Below are 23,343 nucleotides of genomic sequence, written 5' to 3'. Positions count from 1 at the left end.
GCAGACATATCCTCGTTATCGGTCTTTCCAAGAAGTTGCTCATAGTCCGAAGTTGAACACAGAACCTTGTGCACCTGGTACAGTCTCCCATATTCTGCTCATTAGACAGAATCTTCTTCAATCTTCTCTTCCAGCATATGAAGCGGTCTGCTGTCGGTCCTCTTGATGCTTCACCTGCAGGAGTTTCCTTTGTACTAACATATCTCCATTGTGATACATCAGTAGCATCCCTTACGAAGGAGATTCTGTTTGCTACAAATATTTGAAAGTGTTTGGTTTCGTTGTTAATGTACGAGCACCGTTGTGCTATCGGCCCAGAAAATGGATTTGTCCAGTTGAAGCTGTAATTCTTTTCGCAGCATTGTGTCAATTCTGGATTTTCCCATTATGAAGTTGTGATTGTATTGCTTGACCAGAGGCTCCTCTTGGCTTGCAATACTTATTCGATTGGCAGCAGGGCAGCTATTTCCATCCCTGCTGTCGTGATCTCTTCTCAGTTCACCATCCAGGGTAGTTCCATTTGTAACAAAGATTTCTGGATAGTCATCTTCAGTTTTGCTATGATGAATTAATTTAGTTTTCCACCATCGACAAAATACAGTTTTCAGTCGTAGTTTTCTTATAAAACTTCCGAAAACCAGCTTTTCTATAAAGCCTGATGCTGTACCGGCTTTTGAAGCTTTCCTCTCTCCGAAGTCAGATTTACGCAGAAGATTACTCTTATCTTCTCTCACCGCGGATAGCTCTTGATCTATTCACTCTGGCTGAGGAAGGTTTATGCAAGAAATCACTTTAGGTCAAAGATAAGATCTTACACTTGTAGCGGCAACTTTAGTCTTCCCTATAAAGCCCCAAAGCTTACCGTTTGACGAAGGAAAGGGAGCGATATTTCTTCCACGCAGATAACAACAGAAAGATCTTCACGACGTCTGAGTATCATTAATCGTTTATTGAAGCAATAATACAAAGATTGGCATATCCACTGTCATCCATCTGTTTGTTAATCTGGTAAGATATTATCTTACCCTCGTTCCTTCGCGACCTGTTACTGCTAAGGCCCTATATCTCAGCAGGCTTCTATCGTATGGCTACTAAACCCTGTGTTCAGTAGACTCCTCGTTGTCACACTGAAGCATTATGTCAGTGCTGGGCAAATTATACTCATAATCTGACCCCGCCCATGGCACCTCCCAGTCCATATACGTAAACTCCAACATTCATCTCAGGACAATCCCCTGGTGTACAAAAGTATTACAGCAGGATACAAAGTAACATGATAATATGCTAAAATAACTAATAAACACAAAATGTTATAAAAAACACAAATACAACCCCATTCCTGCTTTCTCCCCATATCCCTTGAAATATCCACAGACTTGGCCTCCACAACCTTCTGTGGCAAAGAATTCCACAGATTCACCACCCTCTGACTAAAGAAATGTCTCCTCCTCCTTCCTAAAAGAATGTCCTTTAATTATGAGGCTGTGACCTCTAGCCCTAGACTCTGCGACTAGTGGAAACATCCTCTCCACATCCACTCTATCCAAGCCTTTCACTATTCTGTAGGTTTTAATGTGGTCCCCCCTCATTCTTCTAAGCTCTAGCGAGTACAGGCCCAGTGCCGTCAAATGCTCATCATAGGTTAACCCACTCATTCCTGGGATCATTCTTGTAAACCTCCTCTGGACCCTCTTCAGAGCCAGCACATCCTTCCTCAGGTATGGTGCCCAAAATCGCTCACAATATTCCAAATGTGGCCTTACCAGCGCCATTTCGAGCCTCAGCATTACATCCCTGCTTTTGTATACAAGCCCTCTTGAAATAAATACTAGCATAAAGTTTGCTTTCTTTTCTGCCGATTCGACTTGCAGATTAACTTTTTGGGCATCCTGAACCAGCACTCCCAAGTCCCTTTGCACCTCCCCATTTAGAAAATAGTCTAGGCCTTTATTCCTACTGTCAAAATGCATGACTCCACACTTTGCTACACTATATTCCACCTGCTGATGGAATGAACATTAGCAGGATGAATTTCCAAGTCTAGTTGATGTGTGATTGGCGAAAATATGGTGAAAGTATTCTTGTACATTTAGCAGTTTGTGATTGTATATTTGAAGATACTCTAATGCATTTCTTTGTGTCCTGTACTTGTAATGCTTTTTAAACATTCTAAATCTTATCTATTTTTTAATGTTCTGCAAGGAGCAGTAAAATATAAAGCTGAATAGTGCATTCGTTTTAAATTAGTTTTATTGCTCTTGGCAAGCTGATTGAAGCATTAATGAGTGAACATTGTAACATTTACAAATAGGAACACAAATCTAGGGATGGAAATACTCTTGGCTGACTTTTTCAATGGGTGGATTAAATGGATTTCTTTCATGTTGGCTTGTTCTGATTTGAGTTGATTTGCTTCATGTGGGAATGAACTGGCTTCTGCAGAGATGCCTGCCTTATTGAGGTTGGTGGGTGGAATGGGGTTACAATTTTGTATTTGACTGCATCAAATCACAATCCATTGAATCCAGCTTCTGGCCCTGTCAACCCATTTAAAAATAGCCTCTGGGTTCCTGTAAAAACCCTGATGTAGGTCACCAGGATTTAGGTTTGCATATTGGCCTCTTGCCTGAAATAAGAAGGAACCTCAGTTATTCATCTTAATAATAATAATGTATTCCTTTATTCGTCCCACACTGGGGATTAAAAAAAAATGTTTAAAAATTTTTATTTAAATTTTAACAAAACAAATACATGTATGAACTCATAGTACGCGATGGTACCTACATTATAAATTCGATTATACATTTAAATTCGATTATACCTGTATTGTTCTGTATTATCTCCCCACCCACAACCCCCCTCCCCCCACCCCCCCCAGTTAGAAAAAGAGGAAAAAGGAGAAGAAAAAGATAAAGAAATAAAAAAATTTAAAAAGGAAAGAAAGAAAGAAAGAAGAAAGAAGGGAACCTGGAGACAAGAAGGAAACACTTCCGGCTAATTTCTTATTAAATTCTTTTTAGGGGTATCAAAACAATCCTGAAATTAAATATTTCCAATTCTTAATCCTAGTTTTAAAGTGAATGGGTTCCAAAGTTTCAAAAAGAAATCATATTTATCTCTCAGATTATAAGTAGCTTTTTCTAATGGGATACAACTACGCATTTCTGCATACCATCTTGCAATTCTTATTTCATTGTGATCTTTCCAAGTGACCGCCACACATTTTTTTGCTATTGCTATTGCTATTTTGAGAAATCTTTCCTGATATTTATCTAAAATTAATCTTGGTAATATTCCTTTAGTATCTCCCAATAAAAACAACCTTGAATCCAATGGTATGCTCTTATTCATCAATTGTTCCAAAAAGTTGTTTAGGTCTTTCCAAAAAGGAGTTACCTTAGGACATGCCCATGCCACACTGGGGAAATTTACACCACTCTAGCACAGCAAGCTCGCCTCGATTCTTGTGATTCTACCCAAGTTTCTTTTTATTTCCATGTTGTGTGGGCTTAGGAGCTATTTTATGTAACATCCCTAAAATATCTTGGATCCTTTTTTGTCCTTTCTCCTTCAGTCTATTTTCTTTCATGGCTGTAGCCTCTGATCTTGGCAGTATTTTAGACTGACCAAAAACTGTAAAGCTGTGAGTCCAGAGCTCTACGCCTATATCCTCAATTTGCTGCTCCTTATGTTTTTGTATTATCAATAAAAAATAATTGCTTAAATCTGTTTTCCAACTCCTGAATTCCTTTGACTTTAGGAGTATAAAAATATACTGTAATACTGTTGTTGTAACTTGGCATTTTTATATGCTGCCAATGAACACTGCATCTTTGCTTATTTGTAGTTTGAAAGTTCCTGGACATTATGCATCTGCACTGTATGACTTGGGTGCAAAACAGACCTTCTGTTCGAAGCTTTGTCATGGAAAAATATTATCAGGCAGGTAGAGAAAAAGATTCAAAAATCTGTTCAAAGCCTCCCTGGGGAAAAGAAAATGCACTGACCTTTGGAAATCCTTGGCCCTTCGACTTTGAACTCTCAAAATGATCAAGGAACATTTGCGGTGTTCTGAACATAAGAATTTGTGCATTTTTTATTTTTGCAGCTACTAAACCCTAACCCTTGCGATTGTTTAAAAAAACAAACTTCTGCAACTGATTATGTCAAATTTAAATTGCAAGGAGATGTCGTCATCAATCAGGTTTCTAACCTTAGGCACTAGGCTGTGGGACCGATGCCTGAGTTTTGACAACAGCTTGTTATTGTTTTGTATGATTTATGCCTTCATCCTTAAGGAGTTGTTACTCCTCTTCTTTTGGATTTTCAGGTCATTATTATCAAACCATTCTTGGCGTTTTGTAGTAGAGAAGCCAAGTGTCTGTAAATAGGCCTTCGTTAAGGTGATCTTCAAGATGATGATAATCTTGTAGGATGGAAATACACTCTTCAGTCCAACTTGTTCATGCTGGCCAAGATGTCTGAATGAGTCCCACTTGCTTGCTTTTGGCTGATATCCCTCTAAATCATTTCTATCCATGTACCTGTCCAAATGTCTTTGAAACATTGTAATTGTACCCGCCTCTCCTACTTTCTCTAGCAGCTTGTTTCATATACTCGTCAACCTCTGTTGGGAAAAAATGCCCCTCCGGTTTCTGATAAATCTTTTGCCTCTCACCTTAAACCTATGCATTGTTTTAGACACTCCCACCCTGAGAAAAAGACTTATCTACACCACTTTATACTTTTATGGGACTCTCAAAGATCACCCCTCAATCTTCTATGCTACAGAGAAAACTGTCTCAGCCTGTCCAGTCTTTCGTCAAAACCAGAGCACTCCAGACCTGGTAACATCCCCTTGTGAAACTTTTCTGCAACCGTTTTCTGCTTATCTGAAGCTGCTTTTGTAGGGATTTGTCTGATCGTCTGAAAAGAGCTATCTTTACCGGGTTCTTGACAATTGCCTTTTTTAGCAGCAATTTTTCAGTTGCTAACATTATTTTGGGGCCAGTCTGAAGGAAATAATAGTAGCTGAGAAGGTAGTTTGGCAGGGGGATGTTGGCATTTGTCAAGGTGCAGGTGATCCTTGTGATTGCCTGCCTGGATGAGTCTTTTTGCTGTAATGTCTTGCATTTGTCTCTTTGATAAGTGCATGCCAACACCACTTCCAAAGGTTTGCATATTTGCTGATATTAGTATCCAGGAGGATTAGTTTGTCTCCCTGTGGGATGCTTGCTAGGTTTTCTTCAGTTCTAAATAGAAATCTTCCTTGCTTTATTAACGGCTCCCAACATTGGAGTTTTTGGACTGATGACTGTAGGATACTGATTCAATTTGAGTGAGCCGATGATTCATGAAATGTTAGATTATCCCAGAGGGGGAGATGCAAAACTAACTATTGTGCATCGCAAATGAAATCTGTACTATTCTTTTGGTTTGCTGTTCGAGATATACTCACTGTCTTGTTCTTTTGGAATAACCAAATACCGCCCATCATATCGCACACAGAATGATGTTCAGAGATCACTGCTGAGCTTGTCCACAATAGTCCAGATGTTCCAGATTCTAAACATGATATTGAGGAGTAAAAATTGCCTGTGCAGAATTTCCTTTGTTGTGGGATGGCTATTAAGCGGGCTTAACAGAGTGAAATATTGATCCAATGGCAAGCGGTCAGATCAACTAAAAACCAGGTTCTGCAACATCTTGTACACTGCTACTGCTTGAGCCCCTTTCATTCAGCCCCAATCCTTCCCACCCTGAATTCTGCTCGCCTTACCACTTGCATCTTTCCTGTTCTTCCCATTGCTTTTCTTTTGAGACATTTTTTTTCCTTTTGATTTCTCTTTTAATTGTCTGTTCCACCTACATCGGGTTCAAAAGTTCAAGTTGGTGAGCAGCATAAAACATATAGTAATTAAAAAATATATATTGCCGAATGGAATTAGAAAAATGTAATTTGTGACCAAATAATTTTATCAGAAAAGAAGTGAAATAAAAATTTAAGCATAACTTGCATTAAAAAAACTGCCAAAGTAATTGGTCTAAGGCAGGGGGTTCCCAACCTTTTTCATCCCGTTTACCCCTTTGCAACTTTTCAAAAGTAAATTTACCCCCATCCTGTTTTGTTCAGTAATTTGAGTTTACACTTCTACCATGATAAAGCAACCGACAAAGGGGAAATTTTAAAATACTGTTTTAAAAATTATTATTTTAAGTTCAAATAACAATAATAATAGCACATAACAATGTTATCTCACTTATTTATGAACAACTACTGATGAACAGATACCGGTATACCAGAACCAAACACAGTTAGTCAATATGTACAAATCCAGAATCAACAAATTTATCCCCTGGGTAGGTGAAATTTACCTCCTGGGGGTAAATTTACCCCAGGTTGAGAACCCTTGACCTAAAAAAAATGCAGTCAGAGCTTGGAGGTTAGAGCTCCATCTAGTGTTGGAACAATTGAAAAGCAAGCACAACAGCACAATTTCTTAAGCAGTTCCTTCGGATTACGGATGATTTGCTTCCACTCCAGTTTTTGCGGGTTGTGAGATGACCTTTTTAGTTGGACGTGGCTCGGTGCACCTCATAATGCAGTACTATAAAGTTCTTGGCAGCAGATCCAGCTCCAAAATTAATGTAAAAGTGTGAACTTGACAATTGCCCAATTATTTCGCACTTGAGAAAAAAAATTAGATCCAACACATTCAGGATAAAAGGGGGTGTGATGATCAATAATTGTTAGCTCTACTCTCTTGCGGCCATAAACATTTAACTTTTTTGTTACTGCTTCATTTCTTTCCCGGGGTTTATTTGGCTTTCCGCAACCAATTTTAAATTTGTTTCCTCGTTGTGCTTCATCTGATCTTTGTCAAGAAGCCCCAATCTTTCCTTGTCCCAGTGATGCATGCCTGCCACCCTGTTTGAAGAAATAACTTGTTATCATGTTATGTCCTGCTGTGTCGCTATGTTGGGGAAGCAATACTGGCTTTCGTTGGGTCCCAGTGATGTTATTTATGTCTAGATAGCCTATTTGCTGAAATAACCTTTTTCCTCATGCTGCTCGATTCCAACAGTTCTGGCAGATCTGCTGAACGTGTAGACAATAGCCATATGGATGTAATCGTGATATGCCGCTTGTTCTTGCTCCTGTGTGGTATACTAGGGTCTGTCTTGCTAGGATCCTTCTCCATCGCTGTACTCAGCAACAGGATCACTGCTTCTAGATGACTGGTGTATGGAAAATAGAGGGGAAACAAATCATGTTCTAAAGTAAAACTATTTTGGAGGCTGGTGATTAACCGTGCAAAAGTCAGGAGTCATGGAATTAAGTTTGAAAGGCAATTGTAATGCTTTAAATTTTGATGAAAGGGTGTTTGATTTATTTTTCTTTAAATTTGTACCTCCTGCTCATAGCACCCCCACATTTATCTGATAAATGTAATGTGACCAATGTAATGATCAACATATATAAACATATATTTTAAGTAGCTTAACGGAACGTATGCTTTGAAGTCGATGTACAAACAACCCTGTTTTTTTTGCATTTTAACTTTGTACATTGGAGTTTATGGTCACATCTGTATTTGATTTCTGTTGACAGCTATGGAGTTAATAGTTTTTTAAAAATTAACAGAATTGATCAGTAAAGGTGTCATGGGTTATGGGGAGAAGGCAGGAGAATGGGGTTGAAAGGGAAAGATAGATCAGCCATGATTGAATAGCGGAGTAGACTTGATGGGCCAAATGGCTTAATTCTGCTCCTGGAACTTACAGTATGAACTGGTGAACAAAAGTTTTTGGAACATTGACAACAAAGCTTGTTAGAACTATTTGCTTGCACCATGCTCAAATTTTGAAGTAAAATAAAACATTTGATGCAAAAGCTTGGCATTGAATCTTTTGTGGTTAATTGTTCGCAAGTGGGTGAGGCACAGTTTGCCATAAGAATGCATTGCCCCAAAATCCACACTTTGGAACCTTTCCTGAGTTCACAGTATGCTGCAGGAAATGAAGTTTCGTGGCAGCACCACTAAAACAAAGGAAAGTGAAGGTTCCATGCAAGACATTAATCTACACATTAAATTTATATTAGTGTGCTGACAATACTGTAATAGTGTCCTTAGAAGCTCTCGTTTCAAATAATAATTGGTCACTGGAGAAAATAACTTGCTATCATTCCAGGAAATCTTGCATTCATTTATATTGCTTCATCTTTTACGGGCAAAGTCAAGTACGACCATCTAAAATACGCAACGGTGCAAAGAATTGATGATCACGATTTTAGTGGAAAAATGTAATGTTTATTTTTAATAGGTTAATAGTTGCACTAATGTCACGGGAAATTGCTGTTGGGTTAATTCGTCTTTGATTATGATAGCCAAGACTTTACAAAGTTTGCTACAACATAATGATCACAGAAAATGAAGAATATCAATTTGGTACCATGTTAATATGGATGGTTCGGTTTAAATTTACAACATCAAAATAAAATTGAAGACAGGGTGGTAATCCTGAAATGGGGGCCACATGCAAGCCACAGCCACTTTTTTTTATTGAAGAACAAATGTAAGTCATCTAAATAACCTTCATGACATTTGATTTCCAAAGTGTAAGATGAAGCAAGAACTCACCAAAACACTTCAATTTAGAAATACATCTTGTATTCCTGACTGAAGTGATAAGCAAGAATCGAGAGTGTTTAATTGTCATATGTACTGGCAACAGACAATAAAATCCATGTTTGTTGCTTGGCCCATTGGCACAAATATACAATCAATAAAACAATAAATTAATAATAATCAGTAATACGAGGTAATCATAATTGTACAAAACCAAAGCCTGTAGTGCAACCAAAGGTAAAGACCAGAGATCATAGTTGTCCAGGTAACGGATAATCTGCAGAGTTAAGAGCCTGGCAGTTGTTGGGAAGATGTTCTTGAACCTGATATTCATGGTTTTTGGCTCTTGTACCACCTTCCTGATTGTACTGGCGAGATGAGAGCATGGCTAGTATGGTGTGGGTCTTCAAAGACATTGGCTGCCTTTTTGGGGCAGCCTGTAGAGGGGAGGTCGGTACTCGTGATGAACCGCACAATGTCTACCTCTCTGCAGGTTTCTTCATTCTTGCGTGTTTGTTACTAAACCAGACCGTGATGCAACCAGTCAGTTTACTTTCTACCGTACACCTGAAGACGTTTGAGAGAGTATTCAGTGATGTACTAATCTTGTAAGGAAATAGAGGTGTTAAGCTTTTTTTATTGCTGGGCCCAGGAACGATCTTCAGAGAATGCATGGCCAGAATCTTGAGGTTGTTAACTCTCTCCACCACCATTCCATCCTGGCCATGAAGATGGGTTTATGGATCACTGGCTCTCCTTTCCTGAAGTCCACAATCAGTACCTTGATCTTGCCAAGATTGAGAGCAAGAATGCCATGGAATCAGATTATCAATCTCCCTGCAGTACTCTGACTCATTGTTACCCTTTCTTCATCCAACAATGGCCATATCATCAGCAAATTTTAATATGGCGTTATATACAATTCTTAATGTAAGTGCTTCAATTTCAATTCTGGCTACAGAATCATGAGATTAAAGAGAGCAGAGTAGGATACTGAACGCACAACCTTGAGGTCCTCCTGTGTTGATGGTTATTAAACAAGAAGTGTTGAGGCCCGTTCATGCTGATTGTGATTCCTCTGATAGAGAAGTCGAAGATCCAATTACATAGGGATGAGCTGATACCCAGTTTTGAGTTTGACAAGTTTTGAGGAAATAATGGTGTTGATTGCCGAGCTCTAGTTGGTGAACAACAGCCTGACGTATGTGTTCTTATGTCCTAATGAACCAATGGAGAATCAGCGACATCACATCCCCTGTTGATCAATTGTGGCAGTAGCCCAATTGTAGTGGGAATACAAATATTTCATAAAGTATTGTTGGGATAAGTAGCTATGATTTTGCTTTGTTAATTTAATTAATATAATAACATTTGGGCAACACGGTGGCGCAATGGTAGAGTTGATGTCTTACAGCGCCAGAGATCCAGGTTCGATCCTGACCACAAGTGCTTGCCTGTATGGAGTTTGTACTTTCTCCCGGTGGGTTTTTACCAGGATCTCCAGTTTCCTCCCACATTCCAAAGACATACTGGTTTGTAGGTTAATTGGCTTGGTATAATTGTAATATTGTCCCTAGTGTATAGGATAGTGTTAGTGTGTGGGGATCACTGGTCGGCTTGGACTCTTTGGGCCGAAGGACCTGTTTCCACACTGTATTTCTAAACAAAATGAAACTAATTCTTAATGTAAGTGCTTCATTTCAATTATCTAAAGACACATCATCTAGATATCAGCACCTCTTTGAGGCACCAATATCTGCTGATTCATTCATCAGAGATGACATAGACAGAGAAGGTGGAATAGTAGCTTCCTGTATTGAAACAAAGCTTCAAGCAACGGGTTCAAAACAGATGAAATATTAACTTGATAAGGCATGACTTGCTATGTTTTGACCTACTCTTCAGAGGCAGCTCATTTATTTAGTTCAAAGCATTTTTTTCTTGCAGTTGTAATTGCATACTCTGCATGCTAGGAAATGTTTTGTCCATCTGATGAATTTAAATAAATTAATCCAGCAAATTTCCATTTTCTTTAACACAAGATGTTAAGAGGCACTTTCCATTCTAAGTGGCACACCATATTACTATCATATTGCGATCATATTATTAGATATATGTGACTATCATATTGCTATTATATAGTCTGCTAATGTCCTGGTTGTTTTTCTTCTGGGGTGTGAGCACAAAAGTAGGACGACAGCATTTTTAAGGTGAAAGCTCACCCTGATATTTATAAGGCAATGAATGGACAGATAAGGTAATATCAGTAGCACCATTGCCCACATTTTGAACAGAATTATATAATCATCCAATTGATTTCAATTTTGGTGGCTGCACATCTTGCACAGACCAGAAAGGTGCTGCAATAATGTTCTGATTTGCCATGCAGGGTCCAGTCTGGTCTCAAGTGGCTTGGAAAATAGGATTAGTAATTTCTCATGAGCAACTTGAACATTGGTTGGATGTTTAAAGGAGAAGAAAATACTCCAGTGATTTGTTTCCACATTGAAAGAAGACCTAATTTTTCATATTATCCAGATTACTTGCAAGATTTGATTTCACTTTCTCACCTTGCCAATGCAGAGTCATGTTATTGTTGGGGGGAGTGGGGGAAGCAAATAAGATTTTAAATCTGTATATCTGTACAAATGACTTTGTGTGGAAGCATTTTGTATGTGCTTTTAACCATCAATGGCATGTATGCACAGAAATATTTTAATTGTTTGCAAGATATTTTGCTTGATAAATTGTCTCAAACTTTGTCTCATAAAAGCAGTCCTTGCTTAAAAGCAGAATTGTGCCAAGTAACCTTAGCACCAACTGGTTTCTGTACACAAGGACATCAGATTTGTCTAAATGTACAGTTGAGTGTAGCGTCCTTTTCCTGTGATTTTATGAGGAAACGGTATCCGTGTTATAATTTGCAAATTGTAATTAAGAAAGAAAATTGACCCTTGCATTCCCTTCTCCTTGCTTGGCACATTGGCCTTTTTTGCCCCCAAATCCCAGAAAAAAATATTCCCAATTTAATTTTCATATACTTGGTGTAGGAGCCATTTGTGTTTGTACGAGCTGTCTTAGCATAATATATTATTTTGTATCTTGCTGTATTATTTTTGGATACTTGGGGGCTGACGTGAAATGAATACATATATGGGCATAATGGACATATATGGGCATAACGTACTGGGAGGAGCCAGAATTAGGTGTATATTTGGGAATGCAGAGATAGGAGGGGTCAGACACGGAGAAGCTATGGTGAGATACAGTTCTTACCAGATCTATGGCGGGAGAAATGCAAATCTGCTTGTATCACTGCTTCAATAAATGACTAATTAAACTGAAACAGTGAAGATCTTTCTGTTGTCGATTTGCATCAAGATCGATCACTCCAGCCTCCGTGAAATGGTGGTAAGCGGAGAGGACTTTATTGTAAGGACAGAAGTTGCTACTACATAATGTATGAACTTCCTCAGGCAGAGTGAATAAAGTAAGAACTATCCTCTGAGTGAAGATAAAAGTAGGACCTGTCTCTAAAGAGCCGTTTAAAGTAATAATTGGCTCTATTAATGGTACTGGAGCTTGTGAAGCGACTGGACGGAACAAGGATTGTTTTATTTCAAAAACCTTGAACTGAATTCCACAGACTGGACAGAGTCATTACCTGCGCTAATCTGACTAATGGAGATTGAAAACTTCGTAAACCTTCGCACAGGAATTGTAAGTACAGCATTAAGCCTTATTGGAAAGCTGTATTTCAGAAGTTGTATTGAAATGCTGCTGCTGAAAACTTTGGAATGCTGAGAACAAAGAAGTGACCTCGAGCATCGCAAGATATCAGTTTGTTTTAAATTCTAGTGAAGATACGAATTTACGTCAACACGTCTTAAAGGGACAGTGACGTACAAGTATGTCTGTGGTTAGATCTGATGTTCAGCCGCAACATCAGAATGGATTCTGTAAAGGAAAATGTTTTTTCTTCATTTCGTTGACCTTCAAAGTTCTCATGTCTTGAAATGGGTTGCCATCCTAAAAAGCCAGCATGAGATTGAAGAAGAATAAGAAACATTGAAACAGTTGTTACTGCTTGAAGATAAACTTGAAAAGCAAGATCAGTGGACGCACTGAACAGTGGATGCTTTCAATGAGTTTATACAAGATACTAATGCGTGGTTATTCAAGGTTGGTCATCAAACTATACACGCCATTGCTGAGAGCGCTTCAAATGTCTCAAACTCTAAATTGAGCCTCAATCCCGTTCTTCATCATGTGCATCTTCAACGCTCTCTACTCGGATAAAAGCTAACGCAGATCTGGCCGTTCTAAAAGAACAGGTTGCCTTCATGAAAGACAGGCATGAGATAGAAGGACAAGAAGATGAAATGGAGGAAGAACAGAAGAGAAGACAATTGGAAATGGAGTAAGAATGGAAGAGAAAGAAGGAACAGCTGAGAAGACGGAAGGAACAATTGGAACTAGATGCTGAAATGGCAGCAACCAAGACAAGACAAGACTCAATGTACTTGATGCTGTGAAATCAAGAAACAGCTCGATAGTATCTGATGGGAATATCCAGGAAGCTAAGCCAGTTGCAACTGCCAAAGGCCCTACCTTTGCTAAGGCAAGAGAAAAGCCCCAAACAGCCAGAAACAGTTTTGCAATGACTGCAAAACTTGCAGAAGCACAGGTGCAAGAAAACCATCCTAAAATACTTCACATCAAACAAAAGGACAAAGAAAAGAAACCAGAACATACAGAACAGAAAGAAAAGCCAATTGCGAGTGATGCTGTTCTCCCATCTCAAATGTGTGGGCATATTGGGGCCGTTGATGAAACATGCATCTCCTCCATTGTACCAGTACAAGCAAAGAGCAAGGGGAGTACAGTGTTGCAAACATACGCATTTTTGGATCAAGGAAGTTCATCTACCTTCAGTACAGAAAGCTTGATGAGAAAGATAAACATTCCCAGACAAGAAGACCTGAAACAATGGCCTTACTTGAATGATATCAAGATTCCTGAAATAAACTCTGGCATTGACCTACACATCGGGACAAATGCTTCAAACGTATTGGAACCTTGGGAGCTGGTCAACAGCTAAGAGGATGGACCATACGCTATGAAAACCCTAATGGGAAGGGCCATCTATGGTTCCCTGAGAAGAGACCACGACAGCAGGGATGGAAATGGCTGCCCTGCTACAGCTGTCAATCGAATATTCATTGCAAACCTAGAGGAGCTTCTGGTCAAGCAATACAATCACGACTTCAGTGAAAGAACCAGCAAGGAAACTGAATAAATGTCCAGAGAAGAGGTAAAGTTCTTGGACGTTATTAATCACTTAGCAAGGATGACAGATGGACACTATTGTTTAGACTTACCTTTCAAGCAAGAAAACGCCAGCGTGCCAAATAACCGTTGCATTGCAGAGCAGCGCATCCAGAGCTTGAAACGCAGGTTTGGCAAGAATGAGAAGTTTTATGATGAATATACATCCTTCCTCACAGAAATAATTGACAATGGTTATGCTGAAAGGGTACCAGTGGACCTGCTGAATCGAAGTGATGGAGAACTCTGGTACATTCCTCACCACGGGGTGTATAATTCATAGAAAGGAGCTTTAAGGGTGGTCTTTGACTGTAGTGCAGTCTTCAAAGGAACATCACTTAACTGCCAACTGCTGCAGGATCCAAACCTAATCAACTAATTCATTGGAATTCTCATCAGATTAAGACAAGAACCGGTTGCTTTGATGGCTGATATCAAAGCAATTTTTCATCAGGTCAAGGTATCAGAAAAGCATATTGACTATCTACGATTTCTGTGGTGGCCCGATGGTGATGTGCGGCAAGATCTTGTTGAATACCGGATGAAGGTACATCTTTTTGGAGCCATGTCGTCACCAAGTTTGTGTAAACTTTGCATTAAGAAAAACTGCTGAGGATAACAAAGCTCGCTCTCCTAAAGAGGTGACAAACACGGTAAAGAACACCTTCTACGTGGATGATTGTTTAAAATCCATGCCTTTGGAACAGGAAGCAGTTCAGATGGTAAAAGACCTGACTACCATCTGCCAAATGGGAGGATTCATGCTGTCAAAATGGATCAGCAACAGCCGTGCTGTATTGGCATCCATTCCTCAAGAAAACAGAACTAAAGAGATCAAGGAGTTGGTCTTGGGCAAGGATAATCTGCCAATGGAGAGAGCACTGGGATTGCGCTGGTGCGTTGAAACTGATGTGTTCAAGTTCAGAATTGCTGTACAGGAATGACCGTACACTAGATGTGGCATTTTGTCTTTAGTCGGCTCTATGTACGATCCTTTAGGATTTCTAGCACCATTTACTCTGCCAGCCAAGCTGATTATGCAGGAGCTCTGCAAGGAGAAACTTGGATGGGATGAAAACATACCCAAAATCTTCTCTCAGCGATGGACAGGATGGCTAGCAGATCTCAACAAGATTGTGGAGTTTAAAGTGGACCAGTGCATGAAGCCTACAAGCTTTGGTCAAATCAGATATGCACAGCTGCACCACTTTTCAGACGCCAGCGAAATGGCTACAGTACTGTTTCATATCCAAGACTGGAAAACGATAGCAAAGAAGTGCACATTACATTCATAATGGGAAAGTCCAGAGTGGCACTTTTAAAACAAATGACGATTCTCAGAATGGAGCTTACAGCTGCAGTCCTAGCTGTCAGAGTTGACACAATGCTGTGAAAAGAATTACAACTTCAACTGGACAGATCCATCTTCTGGACCGATAGCACAACGGTGCTTAAGTACATCAACAACGAGAACAAATGATTTCAAACATTTGTAGCAAACAGAATCTCTTTTGTAAGGGATGCTACTGATGTATGACAATGGAGGAAAATCCTGCAGATGACCGCAGACCGCAGACTAACAGCAGACCGCTTCTTAAGCTGGAAGAGAAGATTGAAGAAGATCTGTGCTAATGGGCAGAATATTGGAAACCATACCAGATGCACAAGGTCTTGTGTGCACAGTTCGCCTTCAGACTAAGAGCAACTTGGAAAGATCGATAATGAAGATATGAATGCTCCTAGAAGCTGATACCTGAGTACAGCATAGACTTGTGGCTTTAAAGATCGAAGAATCTTAAAGTAGATTAGATGCCACCATATAGAGCATGCTTTATTTTGATTTTGTGTGAAGTTTTTTACGGCTCCTTTTAATGTTTATTAGTAATTGTTTCGTTATATACGTGGAACAATTGGGGGCCAGTGTGTAGAAGCCATTTGTGTTTGTAATATCTGTCTTAGCATATTATATTATTTTGTATCTTTCTGTATTATTTTTGGACACTTGGGGGTTGTCGTGAGATGAATACATATATGGGCATAACGTACCGCGAGGAGCCAGAATTAGGAGTATATTTGGGAATGCAGAGATAGGAGGGGTCAGATGTGGAGAAGCTATGACGTGATACAGATCTTACCAGATCTATGATGGGAGAAATACAAATCTGTTTGTATCACTACTTCAATAAGCGACTAATTAAACTGAACTACCTTCATACAGTGAATAAATACCTTCGATTTGTACCAGCATCTGCAGTTATTTTCTTATACTAATTAAACTGAAACGTCGTGAAGATCTCTCTGTTATCGATTTGCGTCAAGATCGATCACTCCAGCCTCCGTGAAATGGTGGTAAGCAGAGAGGACTTTATTGTAAGGACTGAAGTTGCCACTACACTTGGGATGTTTCAAAGTTGTTTGAAGCTGATGAACTACTTCTCAACTGAATAGATTGCAACACTGGGAACCCAACATATCATAACCACATCGAAGTACAAGGTGAATGTGTGGAGAAACAGATGTTTTGGGAAGATCAACAGAGCTGTTTTTGAAAAGGTGCAGAATCAGAGGCAAGGGTTATGGTATTTGATTTTTTTTCTTCTTCGTGTTCTTGTGTCCTAATTTAATCAAAACTCGCATTATATATTTGAGCCAATTCAAGAGTTTGATAGATTTGCCCCGAAAAAGCCATCGCCTTTGTCCAAATTTGCATGTCCAACATCAATGCAATATTTCTTTGTATTTTAAACTTCAGATTTTTGTTAGATTGAGTTGATCTGGTATAGGCAAGATAAATAACAGCGTAAACTATTTTAGGCCCTTAATTGTTCTTGTGTCCTGAAGGCCAGAAAGTAATTTTGGATTTTTTGTGTTCAGAATAAAATAGTATGGCTACCTCACTATTTGCATTGCATGCAAACCTGATGGGAACATGTGATGCACAAACACTGAACTCTTAAAGAGATATGTATGTAGTGCACTGTTTCAAACCCAGTTGAATAGCACATGGATAAAAAATATTGAATAATTTGTAAGACAATAATTCTACAGTGGCAGACTCTGCTGATATATTGGAACTGTTTTCTTGTTATTCCATCTGTCTGATCAGTTAAATGAACAGGGTGAACTCTCCACTGAGGAATTTCTCAAGCATGAATGTGCCATTCTCTTTTAACAGGGTGAAGACAATGAGCCCACAGTATCCCACTATATGAGAAATGGATCTTTCTGAAGCTGCTGCTCCTTCAAAATACAAAGCATGTTTTGTGTTGCCTTCTATAATTAATGCAGTCTTGAAAAGCAGCTGTGGCAGTTGGTTTGTTCTCATAGTCCTGTTAAATATTCCGAAATAAAGAGCTGATGCGCCAGAACAAGAGCTCATTTTAGGTGCCCCAAGCTTCATATAATTGTTTTTGTAGTCTGTTTATGCATTTGGCTTTTGTAAATCGTTGTTCGTAAATGTGCAAAATTTCTATCATGTATTTAATATCATTTAATAGTGATGTGCTTTTCTGAAATTCCTTATGAGCTTGACATATGGGTACTTGCTAGCTCTTTGCTGCTTGGGAAAGTAAGACCTCACAATTTAGTAGTGCCAAAAGATAAGTTTGCTCCTAGACAATGCCAATGTGATTTAAGGGTTATCTGCATGACTGAATATAATTGCGTAGAATGCAAGAAAAAAGAACTTGCCAATCCTTTAAAATGACCAATGATTTCAATAGCCATTTGATTTTACTCTGGTTAGTACTAAACATGCTATTTTCACATTTTCCAACAACCTGTACTTTAAAGTTAATGCAAATTCTACACGGAGGGGAGAGAGATATTCTGTAGGGAATTTTCTCCAATCAAAACACTTTTTTTGTAATGAATGTGATTTTGATTCTGTTATGAGATACTAATATAATTTTGAACAAAATGGTTTGAAAAGTCTGCATATTGAAACACTCCTGAATAATTCCTTAATTCATGATTTTTTTAATTAATCCGTTTGTGTGCGTGGTGAAGGAGTTTGTTTCTTGAAGGTGAACTTGAAGGTGTTTGTTTCGAACTATATGTTCAAAACTCTGGAGGGGGTAACATTTTGTTTAAAAATGCAGTATTCTGTAATTTATAATTTAAATGCTTGGGCTCAACTGAATAAACTTTAAGAACACAATATATTCATTGCTCCCTGTACAATCATTTTAAGGCAATTTCATTGAATGCATTGGGAGATATGACAAATGCAAAAAAACAAATTTGAAGTAAAGGACAACAAAATTAAAGCCAAATTGCAAATTTGTCATTGCAATTATTCAAGCACAACTCCAAAATTTAATGTAAAAGCTGTTGTTCCTATTAAAGTTCTTTGTAATGTGAATCAAATCTACATATTTTTTCATATTTATTCTCTTTTATTCCATTGGGATGTGCAAGATATAAATTAGCATGTGTATGTGGTGAATTGCTTTAAAACTATACCAAATTAATTGAATGTCCTGTCCAATTTATCTATGTCAGTTGAACTGGGTGGAAAGTCTTTAATTACTTCCACATAATGAACTGGAAACTCTTGTTTAGCTAGTTTTTAATATTTTGTATATACAGTATTAGAAAAGATTCTATTCTAGTTTCGTGAGAGAGCTTCAAGTTTTGTTTCCGGTCAAAGTATTTTAACTAGCAGTGATATAAGCTGAATTTTTCTGCCAGCTTTTAAATGGTGGAGAAGAGCATGATGCAGTGGAATGAAACAATAATAATATGTCTTTAGCTGATCACATCAACATTAGTTAGTGTTAAATTTATAATGGGTTGGTTGGGGGGTCAGATATACACATTCATGAGCTAATCTGACAGAATTTTATTAATCGGTTGGATTGCAATGCTTATGGCTGCTGGTCTTCAGAAAGCTCAAGGCTTGTTGCCATGCATGAGTCAACGTGTTCCTGACTTCGGCACCTTAATAATTGGAGATATTTAAAAACAGTCAAAATATATACAAGTAATGAGAATTGAAATACAAAAATCTACTTTAAATTATCTCTGTGTAGAAATTAATTAAGAACATTAAGATTAAGTCAATTTAGTGCAACGTAGAAGACTGGAAGGAATGGGATGCTGCCACATCTGACATTCTGCTCTGCTGCTGGACTCTGATGAAGATCCCAAAGGTGTTGAGCTGAAAGATCAGATATATTTTGTATCTGGTTCACAACATTATAGCTTCTGGTGCTACCTATTTATTGAATGGGATTGTCAACCTGGATTGACAATGGTGTTTATTTTGATCTTAATGCTATTTTAATCTTAAAGTAATATATTACATTTTCATTTTCATATTTAATGTTTATTTCTGTGGTTTTTAAATCTTATAGAGGCAGGTCGGTGGCACAGCTGATAGAGCCACTGCCTCGCAGAGCCAGAGACCCTGGTTCAATCCTGACCTTGGGTGCTATCTGTGCGTAGTTCGCACATTGTCTCTGTGAACGCGTGGGTTTCCACCAGATGCTCCGGTTTCCTCCCACATCCCAAAGATGTGGTTTTGTAGTTTATATGCCTTGTATGGTTGTAGGCCTTCAAGTTAAGATGGGACAAGCAATTTGATGCACTCATCAGAGAGATTAAGGAATAGAATGGAGGATTATGTCTGAATGCTTTGAATGTATTTGTATGTCTATTGGGGGGGGGGGGGGGGTTGTTGCAATTGGCATATTGTTCATAGACTCTTAATGAGCATTCAGTGTTTATCTGTATCACATGTCTGTCAATTCAAATTCGAGGCATCAGTGTTTGAAGCCTTGAAAATCGTTTCTTTCTTTCCACATTAGTAACTGTGTTTGGGGTAGCATAAATAATGTGAAATCTAATTCTCTGATCAATGTACAGCAGTAACATTCTCAGGAATATATGAACAATTTTGAATCTGGTCACCTTTCTTTGAGTTCAGGAAATTTAAACCAAAATACACTGATAAATCCTTTTGGAATATCTCATGAATAGTGCATGATTTCCAAAACTGCTATGTCAAACTGTTTAATCAGACAGGGTTTGTATGTACTTGTTTTAATTTGCAATGGAAATCAATAGTGCTTAAGACTTTTTGCATTTGTATTAATTTTCATTGCTGATTATTATCATGTTCTTTGCTGGCTGGATGACTCGTTTCTTTTTGAACGTGTAAAACTGTCAGAAGTAGCTGGGATATCAAGATTTATGCAGGATTCAGTATTATTTACAACAATACAATATTTAATTCCCAGGTGCAGTTTCTGGACAATAGCCAATATAAGTTCGTATGATGCAGCAAATAATATTCATGCAACATCAATACCAGCTGCTCATGGTTATTAAGTATAGGCATAGACCTCTCCATGATGTTCTCTCGAGTTGTTCTTGGTTCTTCGATTTCTTCTCAGAATCATAGGTTTTGGTTCTGGATATTCTTCAATGAGTGACTCCTCTTTTGACCTATTTAAAATCTTGCCTTTAACTATCAAGTTCTTGTCAGAATTGGTGCTATAGGAAAATAAAATGCTTGAAGCCACTTATGACAGAAGATTTATTTAATATCACTTCCATAAACCATCTGGCTATTATGCAAGATACACAGTGGATACATAGAAAATAGATGCAGGAGTCGGCCATTCGGCCCTTCGAGCCAACACTGCCATTCAATATGATCGTGGCTGATCATCCAAAATCAGTACCCTGTTCCTGCTTTTCCCCATATCCCCATTATGACGAGCTCCCAAACTAATTTCAACAGCTATCTCAGTCTTGTTCTTTCTGTTATAACATGGTGGTCCTTATTCCTGCCCTCACTCCTGCTCTCACACATAAGCTCATCATTCCTAGGTTGAGATCTTGGAAATTCCTTTGCGCATTGCCAGAACATTTACTGTTCAAGGGCATCTGCTCTGTTGGAAGTTTTATGATCCTTAAGAGCAATGGAAGATGAATAACAATAAATATTTTCTAGGAATCGCCTACATCTTAAGAGAGAAACAAGGAACTATAAATGTTAGGTTACAAAAAAGGCGCGAAGTGCTGGAGTAACTCAGCAGCTCTGGAGAACATGAGAGTAATAGATTTGTGTCCAGGTTTCTGCTCTCCCCCACACCCTCCCTTGCTTGCTTTCTTTCTGCCTTCACAATTAACGCTTCTATCCTTATCTCACTTTTGTCTTTTCATCTCTGGCCTTTGTCCAACCATCTGCCTGTCACCAGCCCCCCCCCCCCCCCCCCCCGCGCTCACCTGTAACGACCTATTACTTACCTAGCGTTGTTCCCCCCCCTCCCTCACTTCCAGCTTTCTTTCCCCCCACCCCATCACAATCCATCTGAAGAAAGATCCTGACCTGAAATGTTACTATCCATATTCTCCAGAGATGCTGCCTGACTGTGTGCTGTGCTGTGTCACTCCAGCACTTTGTGTCTTTTTTTCCTCTTGCATCTTAATGTTTTTTCAAACAAAAGTCTGGTTAAATGTATTCTGCAGCCTATTGTTCAACTATTGCCCTTGTACTTTGTTTATCTCGGAAATTGCATTGAAATTAATTGATCTGATTCACCTTGGACACCATGTTCCAGGAAAGATGTTGTCAAGATTGAAAGGGTTATCTAAAACAGTTTGCACATAATCTGGGCACCTGTGGAATTTCTGCTTATTCATAGAAAATGAATGATGGTTCTGCAAGGATTTGTCAGCCAATAAAAGGCACATAAACTGAAATAGGGCATTACTAAGCTAAATGGGTTATGTCATGTTGGTAATTGCATGGTGACCATACTAATTTGAGAGATTTGAACTCATGTCCAGATCAAAAGTCTAGACCTATGACTGCTAGCCCAACATCTTTGCAGCTGTCCCTTTTATTGTTTCATTTTGTTATAATGAAAACTTAAGCCAAATGTTTATTTGCCTGTTTAGGTGAATTTAGAGATGATTTAATAGGAAAATAACTGCAGATGCTGGTACAAATCGAAGATATCACAAAATGCTGGAGTAACTCAGCAGGTCAGGCAGCATCTTGAAGAGAAGGAATGGGTGACGTTTCAGGTCGAGACCCTTCTTCAGACAGGTCTCGACCTGAAACGTCACCCAATCCTTCTCTCCAAGATGCTGCCTGACCTGCTGAGTTACTTCAGCATTTTGTGATATTTAGGGATGATTTAAAGTACATTGACCAATATGTATTTCTTTGGTTTTGCTGATCTAGCAGTGCATCTTATTTCTATCTGAGATCTTGATGCATTCCACTATATGATTGACCTCCCCTGTTTATCACACCCTCATACTATGAAGCACCCAAAACACTAAAGCTGGCATCAAATTCCTTTTTCTGAGAAGGATCTATTAATCCATCTGTAAAACCTGTAAAATAGTTCAATCCAATTTTTGATCAGAACCTAAAGCGAAGGAGCCAGAATGGGGTTGTGTCTCTGTCTGATGGCTCTGCCAAGATTAGGATATTGTACTGAAATTTACAGAAATGTTCACATTTCTGTCACAGCAGGATTCTGCACTACCTTGCCATACCAACACACTACATCTTCATTTCCTGGCGAATGACAGCTGTTAGGCTTGGCATTTGGCCAAGGGAGTTACCTAAAACATTGTAATTATGGGGTTAGTCAATAGCCCACTTGTGGTTCAGCTTCTAAACTGCTCTAGCTGAGCAGTTGGTTAAACATCCAGAAGTGCTTTTCTAATTTTGTTGCTTAAATTAAACATGGATGTAGTTGTATGTACTGTGGCTTTTTAAACTATTGAAAATCATTGACTTAATAGTAAAATAGCCACTTTTCCTTAAATTTAAAGATTCAAATTCAGTGCGATTATGTTCAAATGTGAATGATATCATTGTTTTTTTAAAGGGGTCTACAGGCCTAGAAGAGGGAAATAAGTTAAACTCTTGACAGGATAATACGAAAGATTAGTTTTGGTTTGAAGTGACAACTATAGATTATGCAGAAGTTGAGTATTTACTTGCAATTCAACTTGAGCAGGTATTTATTTAACTTATGATAAATCTGTAAAATGAGCCATGATGTTTTTTCTAATATTATTAGCTATGTCTAAATTTAACAGCCTGTACAAAGGTCGCAGAGGAATATTTTTACACTTTGACCTGTTACTTTGTTTATGCTAAGACTTTGCAATGGAGTTGACTGTGGTTGTGGAAATCTTCACCTTGCTGCCTACTCAGAACATTAAAAAGCAACATTGGGAAGCATAAAGTTGTGTTGCTACTATGTTCAGTCTAAGGAGTAAAATATGGTGTTAATTCCAGTTGGCTGGCTGCACTTCACACAATGTGTACCTGTTTCAAGCAGGTGTATGTGGTACAACTCAAGTCTCAGAGAAATATTTAAAAAAGCCGACTCAGCAATAATTATTTTTT

The 23,343-nt window shown here is 38.5% G+C and overlaps 1 protein-coding gene across 2 annotated transcripts in view; it reads left to right on the top strand.

Moving 5' to 3' along the window:
* Positions 1–18,259, top strand: part of ca8 (carbonic anhydrase VIII) — a 90,403-nt gene extending 72,144 nt beyond the window's left edge. For both annotated transcript variants that reach the window (XM_078398567.1, XM_078398568.1), the window contains exon 10: positions 17,134–18,259. The gene's annotated coding sequence lies outside the window, so the exon portion shown is untranslated. The remainder of the gene's footprint in view (positions 1–17,133) is intronic.
* The last annotated feature ends 5,084 nt before the right edge of the window (positions 18,260–23,343 follow it).

The sequence above is a fragment of the Rhinoraja longicauda genome, chromosome 4, assembly GCF_053455715.1.
Source record: "Rhinoraja longicauda isolate Sanriku21f chromosome 4, sRhiLon1.1, whole genome shotgun sequence".
In the NCBI taxonomy this organism is placed as follows: Eukaryota; Metazoa; Chordata; class Chondrichthyes; order Rajiformes; family Arhynchobatidae; genus Rhinoraja; species Rhinoraja longicauda.
The sequence above is the reverse complement of the archived record's forward strand: the minus strand, read 5'-3'. Positions and strand labels throughout refer to the sequence as shown.